The sequence below is a fragment of the Zalophus californianus genome, chromosome X, assembly GCF_009762305.2.
Source record: "Zalophus californianus isolate mZalCal1 chromosome X, mZalCal1.pri.v2, whole genome shotgun sequence".
Lineage (NCBI taxonomy): Eukaryota > Metazoa > Chordata > Mammalia > Carnivora > Otariidae > Zalophus > Zalophus californianus.
In genome coordinates, this window is record NC_045612.1 from 68,941,642 (window position 1) to 68,955,814 (window position 14,173).

Consider the following 14,173-nt stretch of genomic DNA (forward strand, 5'->3'; position numbering starts at 1 on the left):
TTCAAAGCCACAGAGGAGCCACTTCATAGTAGAATATACCTCAATAGGAACCAAAATTTGCATCTGCCACATACAGCACTCTCCTCCCTACGTAGAGCTAATCAACACTGACACTGACAAACTCTTGGGTTTGGTTCCTAATTTTTAAAGATACTATGTAGGGGCACCTGGGTGGCTCAGTCAGTTAAGTGTCTGCCTTGGGCTTGGGTCATGATCCCAGGGTCCTGGGCTTGAGCCCCACATTGGGCTCCCTGATCAGTGGGGAGCCTGCTTCTCCCTCTGCCACTCCCCCTGCTTGTTCTCACCTCTCTGCCAAATAAGTAAATAAAATCTTTAAAAAAAGATACTATGTAAACTTTCCTTTTGTTATGACAACACAACAATGACCTCATTCTTGTTAGAGTTGAACCCAAGACAACCCCCTCCACCCCAATTAATCCCATTCTGAAGTAGTTTCTACTTCAGAATCAGCCTAATTAAACTTGTAAGGCTCCTGGTATCCTTGATCATGTTTAGAAGATATGTAGTATACCTTATGGAAATGTGGGAAACACTCAAGTAATATTACAAGCACACACTCTCTCCAGGTTGTCTACTTTTTGCTAATCTCCCTCTTCTGTTAACTATTTTTTTTAAGTTTAGTACCATTTATTAAGTGATCTCAGGTGTTGTAGCTGAGGCTTGTCAGCCTGTTCTTAAAACATAAAATGCAGGGCACCTGGATGGTGTAGTCAGTTAAACATTGGACTCTTGGTTTCTGCTGCGATCCCAGGGTCATGAGATCAAGCCCCGCCTTGGGCTCCACACTCAGCACTAAGTCTGCTTAAGATTCTCTCTCCTTCTCCCTCTGCTCCTCATGCTTGCGCATTCTCTCTCTCAAATAAATAAATAAATAAATAAATAAATAAATAAATAAATAAATAAATCTTAAAAAAAAACATAAAATGCTTTTCCAATTCCTCTTGTCCTGGACAGAAGGATCTTCCAGGTAGCATGCCAACAGAGCAAGAGATTGCGATGATGCCAGCTTCAATGATGGTGCCATCTGTATAGGGAGAAGGTCATGCTATATTCAACCACAGCTTACAGAGGTTTGGAAAAGGACCCTTTGAGGGCCCAGACTGCCTAGCATTTTGATGCTCCAACCATGAACTCTTCTTCCAACATGTCCAGGATAAGATTTTCACAGCAATGAGATGCCAAGCCTTTCTGGAACCAAATAATCCACTTGCCACCATTTTTTTTTTTTTTTTTTGCATCATCTTCCCACATGGGTTTAATTCCTTCTTTGAAGAGATGGAAGTCACTGTGGCCTGTCAGGTCCCCAGGACGTACCATGTGGTTGTAAAACCTCCAGAACTGCTCTGCAGAGGCAGAAATGCCGATCCGTTTGATATTTTATTCATAGCTCTGTGAGCTGGTGGGATGGCTGGGGGTTCTTCTGGAGTATCAGAAAGTATAGTTGTACTGCAGGAGATGCTCTGCTGGTCCAGGGGCAACAGCCTTCCTCTTACTGCTGCCCTGACTCTTGTCTCATTCCGTTTTTTCCTTCTTTGTGCTGTTTTCTTCATTCTGATCATGGTCCCCACTGTCATCATCTTTCAATGCACTGAACTTGTACATCCTCTCCCTGCCGCCGTCACCACTGCCTCACAGAGTGACTTCCACTCCACCGGCCCTCTCCTGTTAATTCTTGATAATTTCAGTTTGAGAGGCATTTTCTGACCTTGTCTCCAAATACTCCCTTTTGGTGGCATGTGACCTCCTCTGGGTTGTGGGGTCACATCATATACACATGTAGGAAATAAGAATATGAATAATGGGGGTGAATCCATCTATTATTCCACTCAGTAAATCTAAGTCGAAGTGAATGAGAGTTGAGAAACTTGAATTTGCTCTTCACATAGGTGATCTCAGTTTCTGTGTGCTTCTCACAGTGTAAGTATGCCACCACCTTCAGTGTGTTCTAGTGTTTAAACATATATTTTTCATTCAGTAGGGACCCTAAACATAAGCCATCTACTTAATCTGGTGCTCAATTGAAGAAATGGGGATCTGTTCCAATGCTGGCCTTATTGATAGACGTTATATAGTTCTTTCACATGGAGCTTTCACAAATGACTTTCAAGGATAATTTTGGCTATATGTAATTTTCCCTTAAATGTTTAATCCCCTTTAAAACTTCGGTGTAAGCTGCAATTTCACTGTACTAACTATAGTCTACTGGTTGAGAAAAATGGCTTTTGTTCCCCGGCCAAAGTGTGTGTTTCAGACAAGCCACTAAAAGGGAAGTATATCATAGAAAAAGAAAAGGCTTGCTCATGGACACCAATCCTCTGAGCACTTGGCCATTGGTAGTGAAATTCCACAGTTGGTGCTTGGAGACAGGGATTGGAGATAGACATTGTAGCCTCACATCCCACCATACAACCCAAGATTTTTTTCTGCTAGTAGAAAAAAAGTGTATGGAAAAATCATGAATGGGATAGTATACTTTCAAATCAAAACCCAGGAAAAAGGTATGGTTAAGAAATGTATGGGACGAGGAATGGGGGATAAGATAAGTTGTCTTCAAAAAACATAGATTGGGAGGGAATAAGATCCTAAACATTGGAGTGGGGACCTATGGTAAATCCCAATGAAGCTGGGGATGTCATACCTCTAAATTCTATTTTTTCTTTGTCAACTTTTTCCGCTCCTGCCTGAGAAGGTTAACTATGCTTTGCCCCCAAAAATTTGTAATGGCCTCTCTAAAGGTAGTTTCCTTGCAAAGCACTGCTGACTCTCCTTGGGATCTACCCTGCAACTCTTCTTTTCTCCTAGATATATGCCTAGGCTCAAGTCCCAGCAAACCTTAAAGGGTAATCCACTAGAAGGTGTGCCACACACTAAAACAGGTGCATGATTTTTCCAATTTATACAGACAGAAACACAGAGAATATGTGTGGGAATGGAGGTGAGTAATTGTGGAAGGAATATAAAGTTAAATAAGGCCAAATTGATTGATATGAGCTCACACAAAGATTATGGAGTCAATGATTTAATTCAAGTTGTTAGAGAGGACTCTAACAGTGTGATTGGTTGGGTAGCTGAAAGTGGACCAAAAAGTGACCTATACTAAGTGAAGTTGAAATGCCAGAATGGTACTGTTATACTATAAAGATAGGGATTCAGAGGCTTGGGAAGATTGGAATGTTAGAGTGGATTTATCATTTAAAATCTGCTCACCTACCCTCAAGGATCTACTCACCATGACTGTGAGAAATAAATTTGTGAGGGTAATCCCAGCATCCTTGAACAACTCTGTGGTCAATCTCCTGTAGGTCAAAAATTATAGCATGAACTGCAACTGAACTGGAATATTTAAATGCAGTGAGGATAATTGGATCCCAGGGTTGTAGGAGCCAAATACTGAAACTTAATTACCAAAGACAAGGTGAGTTTGATTGCTGTAATAGCCAGTAGAGTCAAAGCAGTAATCAGAATAGTCTAATTTGTAGAGAACTTTGGCATTTTTTAGTTGATTATCACATCTCTGGAAAAGAAATAGATGAGCAATCTACTAAATTCTTGATCTGTATAGGTAGGAGAGTTCTAATTTGAGTGAACAATGTCTAACTTGAATCACCCAAACAAAGACTCATTGTCTTTTAATCAATTCCCAGACCTGAGCCAGTTAACAGACCCAGAACCCTTTGAATGAAAAGAGGCATGTAATTTTAAGGAAGGACCCTGCTATATTGCCAGAAATTTTTATTGTTAATTTTTCTCCCAACCTTCCTTAAAAGAACCTATGGCCATTGACCAGGTGATTATGCATTGGGGAAAAAATAATCAAACATTTGGAAGATTACTGGACAGTGTCTCTGAACCGGCACTAATTCAAGGAGACCCTAACCATCACTGTGGCCCACAAGTCAGAGCAGGAGCATATGGGTGTCAGGTGATCAATGTAGTTTTAGCTTGGGTTCATCTCACAGTGGGTCCAGTGTGTTCTCAAACCCATGCTATGGTTATTTCTCTATTCTAGAATGTATAATTGGAATAAAAATACTCAGCAACTGGAAGAATCTACATATTGGTTCCTTGATTGTGGATTGAGTGCTATTATAGTAGGAAATGCCAAGTGGAAGCCCCTAGAAATGCCTCTACCTAAGAAAATAGTAAACCAACAGCAATACTGCATTCCTGGAGAGATGGCAAAATTAGTACCACCATCAAGGACTTCAAAGATGCAGGGGTGATGATTCCCACCACTTCCACTTCCTCATTCAACTTACCTATTTAGCTTGTGCAGAAAACAGATGGAACTTGGAAAATGACAGAGAATTATTGTGAAGTTAACCAGTTGATGATTCCAATTGCACCTACCGTTCCAGATGTGGTTTTGTTTCTTGGACAATTAACACATCCTCTGGTACCTGGTATGCAGTTATTGATATGGCAAATGTTTTCTTCTTGATAGGTGTTAGTAAATACAACCAGAAGCAGTTTGCTTTTCACTGACAAGTCAAACAATACATCTTCACTGTCTTATGTCAAGAACGTATTAATTCTCCAGCCCTATGTTATAATTTAGTCTACAGTGACCTTGATCACCTTTCCCTTCCACAAGACATCACACTAGTTTATTACATTGATGACATTATGCTGATGGGATCTGGTGAGCAAGAAGTAGCAACTACTCTAGACATATTGGTAAGACACATCAGAGAGTGGGAAATGAATCTGATGAAAATTCAGGGGACTTGCACCTCAGTGAAATTTTTAGGTGTTCATTGACATGGAGCATATTGAGATATCATTTCTAAGGCAAAGCATAAATTATTGTATCTGGCCTTTACTGCATCCAAAAAAGAGGAACGATGCCTAACGGGCCTCTTTAGAATTGAAAGCAACATATTTCTCATTTGAGTGTGCTACTCTGACCCACTTACTAAATAACCTGAAATGTTCCTAGCTTTGAGTGGGGTCTAGAACAAGAGAAGGCTCTACAACAGATTCAGCCTGCCATGAAAGCTGCTTTGTTACTTGAGCCATATAATCCAACTAATCTGATGGTGCTTGAAGTGTCAGTGGCAGGTTGGAGACTTTGGGAGGCCCCTAGAGCTGAATAACATTGTTGGCCCTTAAGATTTTAGAGAAATACCCTAACATCCTCTGTGAATACTTTCCTTTTAAGAACAAATTTTGGCTTTCCACTGGGCCTTATCAGAGATAGAATAGTTAACCACAGGCCACCAACCTAAGCTGCCCATCATGAACTGCCCCACCAAGCCATAAATTTGGCCATGTTAGGCAACATTCCATTATCAAAAAGAAGTGGTATATAATACAAGATTGGGATCAAACATGCCCTGAAGGCACAAGTAAGTTACATGAGAATGTAGTCCAAATGCCACAAATCCATATATTCATGAGCCATGGCCAATGGTTTAATTACATGGTCAAAGACTTGGAAGAAACATGATTGGAAAATTGGTGACAAGGAGTCAGAAGAACTGTTATGTGGATAGACCTCTCTGAATGGGCAAAGAATGTAAGATATTATGCCCCATGCAATGCACATCAAAAGGTAAGCTCAGCCGAGGAAGATTTAATAACCATGTAGATAGAATGGTCCTTTTTGTGGATATCCCTTAGAGCATTTCTTAGTAATACCATATCCCATGGTTAAAGTCAGTGAAAAACTACAACAACCCTATTCAGGCAGGACTAATAATGGCCCAGACCCTTCAGGAATAAATGTTTGGGATACCCCCACCAAGCAAAGAATTACAATCAACAAAAGGAAAAGGGAATATGGAATGGGTAGTAGAAGGTACTTACAAACACCAGCTATGACCATGTGACCAGTTACAGAAATGAGGAATATGGTAGTTATGAGCATTTTTCTTGGTAACCTACAGGTTAGCTTCACTATCAGGCTTCTCATTATCATCTCTATCTGCTGTAAAAGAAGGTGTTTATGTTTTTAAAGGGGCTTCCAGGGGAGTAATACTGGGTGGCAATTTTCCTCAAATATTTCCCAAGTCTTTATTGATGATGGTTTTGGTGGGTATGGAAAATTTTGTAACAGCTATAAACAAATAGTTATCAATTTGGGTAAAGAAACTCCCATGCAAGGAGAGGTTAGATTTCTCTATGAGATCAAATATGTTTTTTTATAAAAATTGCTTTAACATTCAACAGCTATGACTGTTTACTGTGAGTGGCCAGTATTGCAATGGTAGAAACCCACTTCCCCTCAATATTATATAAAACTGCACTTGCCTTGGGGCGCCTGTCGTTAAAAATATGACTTCAGCTCAGATCATGATCCCAGGGTCCTGGGATCAAGCCCCACATCGGGCTCCCTGCTCAGAGGGAAGCCTGCTTCTCCCTCTCCCACTCCCCCTGCTTGTGTTCCCTCTCTCACTGTGTCTCTCTCTGTCAAATAAATAAATAAAATCTTTTAAAAAAACTGTACTTGCCTTTTAAGAGGTTAGGTTAGAGAATAATTTCCAAACTGGTTGTATTCTCTGATTTTTTAGACATATCTTGGCACAAGAAATATGTAGTATGCATTGCCTTCCTTGTATATATTGATTGGTGGGGCCAGGGAGGGTTTATTAGGGTTCTACAGAGAAACAGAACTTATAGGGTGTGTGTGTGTGTGTGTGTGTGTGTGTGTGTCTGTGTGTGTGTGTGTGTGTGTAGGGGGGGGGAGATTTATTTTAAAGAATTGGTTCAGGGGCACCTGTGTGGCTCAGTTGTTTGAGCATGGGACTCTTGATTTCAGCTCATCATGATCTCATGGTCATGGGATCGAGCTCCACCTTGGGCTCCACACTCAGTGTACAGTCTGCTTGTCCCTCTACCTCTGCTCCTCTCTCTCTCTCATTCTCTCAAATAAATAAATAAATAAATAAAATCTTTGGGAAAAAAAAGAATTGATTCACTTAATTGTGGAGGCTTGGCAAATCCAAAATCCAATGGAGAAGGATGGAAGGCTGGAGACTCAGGAAAGAGTTGCAGTTTGAGTCCAAAGACAGTCTGCTAGCAGAATTCTTTGTTGCTCAGGGGAGGTTGGTCTTCACTGTATTAAGGCCTTCAACTAATTGGATGTGGCCCACCCACATTAAGGAGGGTAATCTGCTTTACTTAAACTCCACTAATTTAAATGTCATCTCTTCTCAAAAATACACCTGCACAGAAACATGCAAAATAATGTTTGAGCAAATATCTGGGCACTGTGATCTAGACAAGTTGACACCTAAAATTAACCAGCACAAAGAAGGTTCCTAGTAAGATGCCAATTTCTTTCCACTTCAATAAGTGGGGCTTATATTGGAGGAGGAGAGAGATCATTATAATGAATAAAAAAGAAGTCAGTAGTTTTAAGGGTATATATTGTTAGCAGAGTTTATGTTTATCATCATCCCAGGAATTAGTAAAAACTATAATTTTATCTCTGTAATCCCATAGGATTTGTTGGTATTAGTTCTGGATTACGTTTTATTTAATTGCACAATTATGAGCATCTTAATTGTAATATTGGGTACACACTATATCTAGGAATTCCTTAAATGACACTTGATAGATAGTGGCAGATTGCTCTATTTGCTTGGTGGCACTGGTTAATAATAGTAGATTTCATTTGATTTGAAGTTAAAATTGGCTTATAGGGCTTAGAAGGCACCTATGAGTCACCAGCAATATTATAGAGTCTGGCTTAGCTGGGAGGGTTGTTGGCCAGCAGTAGTAGAGATAGGAAATACAGTAGTAGTTTCTGTGTTGATGTCTGTGGTCATGTTAGTAGTATTGATCAATCTGAATAACCAACAAAGTGGTTCTCATTGTCCTCAATCTGACAAGTGTTGCATGTCTCCCTGTGGTATGCATGTGGCATGTTAAGGTGATCAAAGAGTGGGTGTGTAGGAACACTGGTGAGGGTTGGAAGTTCTCAAGTAAGTAAGGTTAAAGTCAGAGGTCATTCATAGCCAGGGGTAATGGATCTGATTGTCCCCTGTATATCACCCAGGGCAATTAGTTCTACCTGATGGGTGTCAGAAGCAGTTACAGATTTGTTCCACAGTGCCTTTAGTAGAGCAAAGTATATGGGTGTCAGACTAGCATGCCTCAATCTCTCCAGATACTGGTAAGTGGTTTGCTCCACTTACACTGGACGATGAGCAGACACAGGCTGAGAATGATTCCAGAGTCAGTAGTCCACATCAGGTCCTCATCAGGATTGAGCGAGAAACAGCTAGACTCTGGATTTTCTATGAGGGAGGAAGGAAAAGTTAAAGTATCAGACGGGTGCTATTTTGCTGTAGGCAATAATGTCAGGGTTACCACATCTATGAAAATGGATAATTGTATTGCATCCAGTGTGCTTACATAAAACAGCAGAAGCTGCAGCATCTCTGTTGGTGGTATCCTTATTTGTTGTGAATTTAAATATGACATAGTTATGCCATGTGGGGGTGGGTTTGATGTAATCAGGACTATGAACAGTATTTTGACCACTTAGAGGACCATTGTCCTTCAGGTTCTCTCTATAGTCCTGGTTTTAAAAGCCCTTTATGGCGGCCCCTGGGTGGCTTGGTTAAGCAGTTGCCTTTAGCTCAGGTCATGATCCCGGGGTCCTGAGGAGCCCCGTTCAGTGGGGAGTCTGCTTCTCCCTCTCCCTTTGCCCCTCCCCCCAACTTGTGCACTCACTCTCTCGATGTCTCTCTCGCTTTCTCTCTCTCTCAAATATTTTTTATTATATTCAGTTAGCCACTGTATAGTACATCATTAGTTTTTGATGTAGTGTTCAATGATTCATTAGTTGCATATAACACCCACTGCTCATCACAACACGTGCTCTCCTCAATACCTATCACCCATTTAACCCATCCCTCCACCCTCTCCCCTCTGAAACCCTCAGTTTGTTTTCCAGAGTCCATAGTCTCTCATGGTTCTTCTTCTCTTATTTCTCCCCCTTCAGTTTTCCCTCCCTTCCCCTATCATCCCCATACTATTCCTTATGTTCCACATATGAGTGAAACCATATGATAATTATCTTTCTCTGCTTGACTTATTTCACTTAGCATAATTCCTTCCAGTTCCATCCATGTCAATGCAAATGGTAGGTATTCATCTTTTCTGATGGCTGAGTAATATTCCATTGTACATATGGACCACATCTTCTTGATCCATTCATCTGTTGAAGAGCATGTCAGCTCTTTCCACAGTTTGGCTATTGTCGTCATTGCTGCTATGAACATTGGGGTGCAGGTGCCCCTTATTTTCACTACATCTGTATATTTGGGGTAAATACCCAGTAATGCAATTGCTGGGTCATAAGGTAGCTCTATTTTTAACATCTTGAGGAACATCCATGCTGTTTTCAAGAGTGGCAGTACCAGCTTGCATTCCCACCAACAGTGTAAGAGATGAATAAAATCTTTAAAAAATAATAAAAAATAAGAACCCATTATGTTTTTCTATGATATATGCTGCTATAGGATAATAGGGTAGATGAAAAACCCAAGCAATGTTATTTTGTAATGACCATTGTTGCATTCCCTTTGCAGTGAATTGTGAGTGTTGATCTGACTGTGTAACTTTGTAGAGCTCCCAAAGTTTCATTAACCTCTCAATAACACTAGAAAAGGTTAGTGCCTTACATGGGTTAGCCAATAAAAGACCTGTGTGGATATCTACCATTGTTAAGGCATATTTGATGACTCCTACTGCTATAGAGAAAGGCCCAATGAAGTCTATTTGTTAGTTCTGATGTGGCTCTTATCCTCTGTAAATTTTTCCAGTGTCTAGATTTTTGACATCTGGTACAGTCCCTAATGGCTTTGTGCAAATGTTTCTCTACTGGGCCAATTCCTCTATTAACAATCCATTTTCATAACCTATGATACCCAAATCCACTGACCTCTTGGGTGTACACCAATAGAAGGGGTAGGGTAGCTAGTCTCAGAGTCTGGAGACTGTCCATCCTTTAAGAGGCTTGCCTATTTTAGAGGTCTGGTTAGTTCATCAGCTTGTGTGTTGTAGTGTGCCTCCTATGTGTCTTGTTTGACATGAGCCAAGGTATGGTATGCCCAGATGGGCAGAATGGGGGCCAATGTGGCGAATTTTCCCCATATCTCTTTACCCCAAATGTCTCAACCTTGAATTTTCCAGCCATGATTTTGCTAAAGTTCAGATCAACCCATTAGCCACCAACCAGGAGTCTGTGAAAATAAAACCTTAGGAAAATGTTTGTCAAAGACATGCTTTATTAATAGAAGTATTGCATGCAGCTCAGCCCTCTACCCTCCTTATGGAAATTGGAGTGTTTGAACAGGGGTAATAGGCTGTGGCTGTCCATTGTCTTGCTGCCTTATACCCCAGGACCCCTTCAAAGGTAAAGGCAGACCATTGTTTTTCTCATTTTAAGAGTGTTGGCTGTCCTCCCTCCAAGTCCCCATTAAGCAAGAGGTGGAGGCATTTCTGGGGGATTTAGCAAGTTAACCTCAGTGGCAGGGTATATGCTAATTCCTCATAGAGTTGTGGCACTCCAGCATCTCGATTATTTAGATGACATTTCCATTTTAATAAGGAGGCCTCATTAAATTTTACAGGGAGCTTTTTCCATTGCTCAGGGTATAATAGGCATCTCGATCCATAGAGTAATTGGTTCTGCTCCAGTAAGTGCTTCAGTTTTACTAAGTGCTTAGTATGTTACCAGGGGTTGCCTCTCTACTGGTGAATACTTTGGGGCTAAATCTGGGAGCTGCTTACACCAAAAGCCTATGCATAGCCGTTTAATTGTTCATTTGGTCCAGAGGCTCCAGGAAGCAAATTTGCAGTGGCCAAAACTTCTCATTAAGTCCTTTCCTCAAAGCATTAGTAGAACTGCCAAAGTAATAGCCTCCTTTATTTTATCTACTGCCTGTTGTTGCTCAAGTCTCCATTGAAAAGTGAAAAACTTATAATAAGCCAGGACCAGCACTGGAGGTACAGAATGTGTTGGCACCAAAATCCAAACATTCCTACCAAATCCTACCAGTTCCTGTTATAAATTCCAAATATAGCCTCAAAATGTGACAGACTGAGAGGGCCTTGGATCTTATGTGGGGCAATTGCCCATTCCCTCTCAGTGAGGTGTTTGTTCACAGTTGTGATGACCTATGAGACAGTCATGGTCAGGTCCAATGAGAAGGATGTCATTAATATAATGTGAAAGCTGAGTTTCTAGTATAAGAGTGAGTCAAACATTTGAGTCCTGACTGCAAAGATGGTGTTTAAATTCAGGACTATTTAAATACCCTGTAGGCAATCTAGAAAAGATATACTATTGACCCTCAAAGGTGAAGGTGAATTGTGGTTTATTCCCTGTGAAATTTTTACAGAATAGAACATGTCAGCAGAACTACTAGGTATTTACCCAAAGTATAAAAAAATACAGATCTGAAGGGATAAGTACACCCCAATGTTTATCAAAAATAATGAAATCTTGGGCGCCTGGATGGCTAAACAGAGAGCCCGATGTGGGATAACTGTCTGCCTTCGGGTCAGGTCATGATCCCAGGGTCCTGGGACTAAGTCCCACATTGGCAGGGAGCCTGCTTCTCCCTCTTCCTCTGCCTCTCTCTCTCTTTGTCTCTGTCTCTCATGAATAAATGAATAAAATCTTTTAAAAAATAATGAAATCTTGACATTTACAATGATGTGGTTGGAGCTAGAGTGTATCATCCTAAGTGAAATAAGTCAGTCAGAGAAAGACAAATACCCCATGATCTCACTCATATGTGGAATTTAAGAAAGAAAACAGATGAACATATGGGAAGGGGGGAAGAAAAAAAGGAGAGAGGGAAACAAGCCATAATTGACTCTTAATAATAAATAACAAACTGAGGGTTAATGGAGGGAAGTTGGGGGCGTAGGCTAGATAGGTTATGGGTATTAAAGACACTTGTTGTGATGAGCACTGGGTGTTGTATGTTAAGTGATGAATCACTGAATTCTACTCCAGAAACCAATATAGCACTGTATGTTAGCTAACAAAATTTAAATTTAAAAAAGTAATAATGCTAAAAAAAAAGAATGTCAGCAGAATCTATAACTGCAAACCATTTACCCCTGTTGTTTAAAATGTCATTCATTAAGGCAATAATATCTGGTAGAGGCACTCTAATAAAGGGGAACAACTTTGTTAACTCTTCATTAGTTGTAGCTTTCAGCAACTAATATTAGAAAATTGAAAGGTGGTAAGGATCAGTACCCCTTCTTTAACTAAGTCAGCTATGAGAAGCCATAATCCTTCAGTCCCTTGCTTTAGGTGGTACCGTGGCACATTTACCACTCATACCAGTAGGGGAAGGTTAACTGATTTCTACTGGGTTATGCCCACCAATAGCATAAAAGCTTTAGGCTTGTTCCATGAGGTTACCTGCTCACTGAAGATGTCCATTCTAATAATGGGGAAAAGGGCGGTATTGGAGGGATGGAAGAATAAGTAGGACAGAATAATTTTTTAGCAATAACTGGGCCAATTTTAATAGTTAAGCAGGTAATCCTCCCCCCTTTTAATCCTCCTACCAAGCTGGTCACCTCCTGGGTGAGGGGGTCCCTTTAAAACATGAGTGCTTCCTGGGATTAGGGAGATTTCCTTTAAAACATGAGTGCTTCCTGGGATTAGGGAGATTTTGATACCCATGTCCCACAAAGCCAGCCAGTGTTGCTTCTTTTGGAACCCAAACAACTGTTACTGTAATAAAAGGGTAATTTTCTGCCAGAGGGGGCACTTCTGTGACCACTAGATCCCTATGTAGAATTAAGGTCCCTGTCACTGGCAGAGATCAAGAGCCAGTATGGAAGGTAAAGCTGCCTCCAAAGGGGAAACCTGTGATGGGTTTTAATCTGACTCTAGTATTATAATTGTTACACTGATTTACCAAAGATGATCATTCAATTTGGGACCCTCTCATCACCTAAGGTGTAGTATAATCTCCCTTGTCATCTCAGGGTCCCCTTGTTTATCTCAGGGTTCGTGTTCAAATAGGGGCCTGACTGTAGGTGGTTGGTTTGGCCCAAGAGGGAGGCAAGCTTACTGTTGACAGTATTTTTTATTTGGATCCAATGGATTATTATTTGTAGAATTAACAGGCAACACTTGACTCTGAGATTGTCTTCCATGAGCTTCTATTAGATCCAGGGCATCTATGTCCTCTTTAACATTTTAGCATTAATCATCATTGTCACTGAAGAAGACTTTCATTTGTTAGGAGCCTTCCTGAGAAATAACTGGGTGGATTCAGGAATCAATTCAGCTTCCTCTGAACTTGCCAATCCATCATGCCACACACCATGTGTTACCTGATAAGCCCACTTCAACATCAACTTGTGGAGGAGATGGTTGGCCTTAGCTAACAAAAACATTGATAGTTGGCCTGGGCCTTTATAAAGCCTAACATAGAGTAGGTAGCTTTGTAAGCCATAAAAATCCACATTAATAAAGTATAAATCTGGGGCACCTGGGTGGCTCAGTTGGTTAAGCGACTGCCTTCAGCTCAGGTCATGATCCTGGAGTCCTGGGATCGAGTCCCGCATCGGGCTCCCTGCTCAGCAGGGAGTCTGCTTCTCTCTCTAACCCTCCCCCCTCTCATGCTCTCTATCTCATTCTCTCTCTCAAATAAAAAAAAAAGTATAAATTTGGACCAAGGTCCAAAATCTCCTCTGTAAGTCATTACAACCTTCTGCACAAGTTGTGTAGGATCCTTTAGTAGAAATTCCATTATTCCATCTCATACTATGGCAGCCGGTAGTTTAATTCCAGCCTCTGTTAGGGAGTGCTTGCTCCTTGACAGGTACATTCTATATACCTAAGCAGCCCCTTTTTAATCTGGCTCCTGTACCAGGTCATTAAGGAGATACTAGGCCTCAGGGTAAAAGAGAAGATGTGTCTCCCCTACCAAATGAAAACCAGCCCCTCCTTCCTGGCCCTCCCCTTTTGTCTTTTCTGCCTTAATTATTTTGTGAGTGGTCACTAGTAAAGCAATGGGCAAATTATCCCAGTCACGGTTGTGGTGACACCATGCTGCCTTTTCTTCCAGAGAGCACCAGTTCTCCTCCCCAGGGTCTTCCCCTCTGTCTTGTCTCCCCAGGAAGTTTAGACTCCTACCTCTTGGTGGCTTGCTGCCACCTA

General features: G+C 41.0%; 1 pseudogene; it reads right to left on the reverse strand.

Annotated features, from left to right (window-relative positions):
* Positions 1-927: 927 nt before the first annotated feature.
* LOC113930420 lies at positions 928-12,439 on the reverse strand (annotated as a pseudogene).
* Between the last annotated feature and the right edge of the window lie 1,734 nt (positions 12,440-14,173).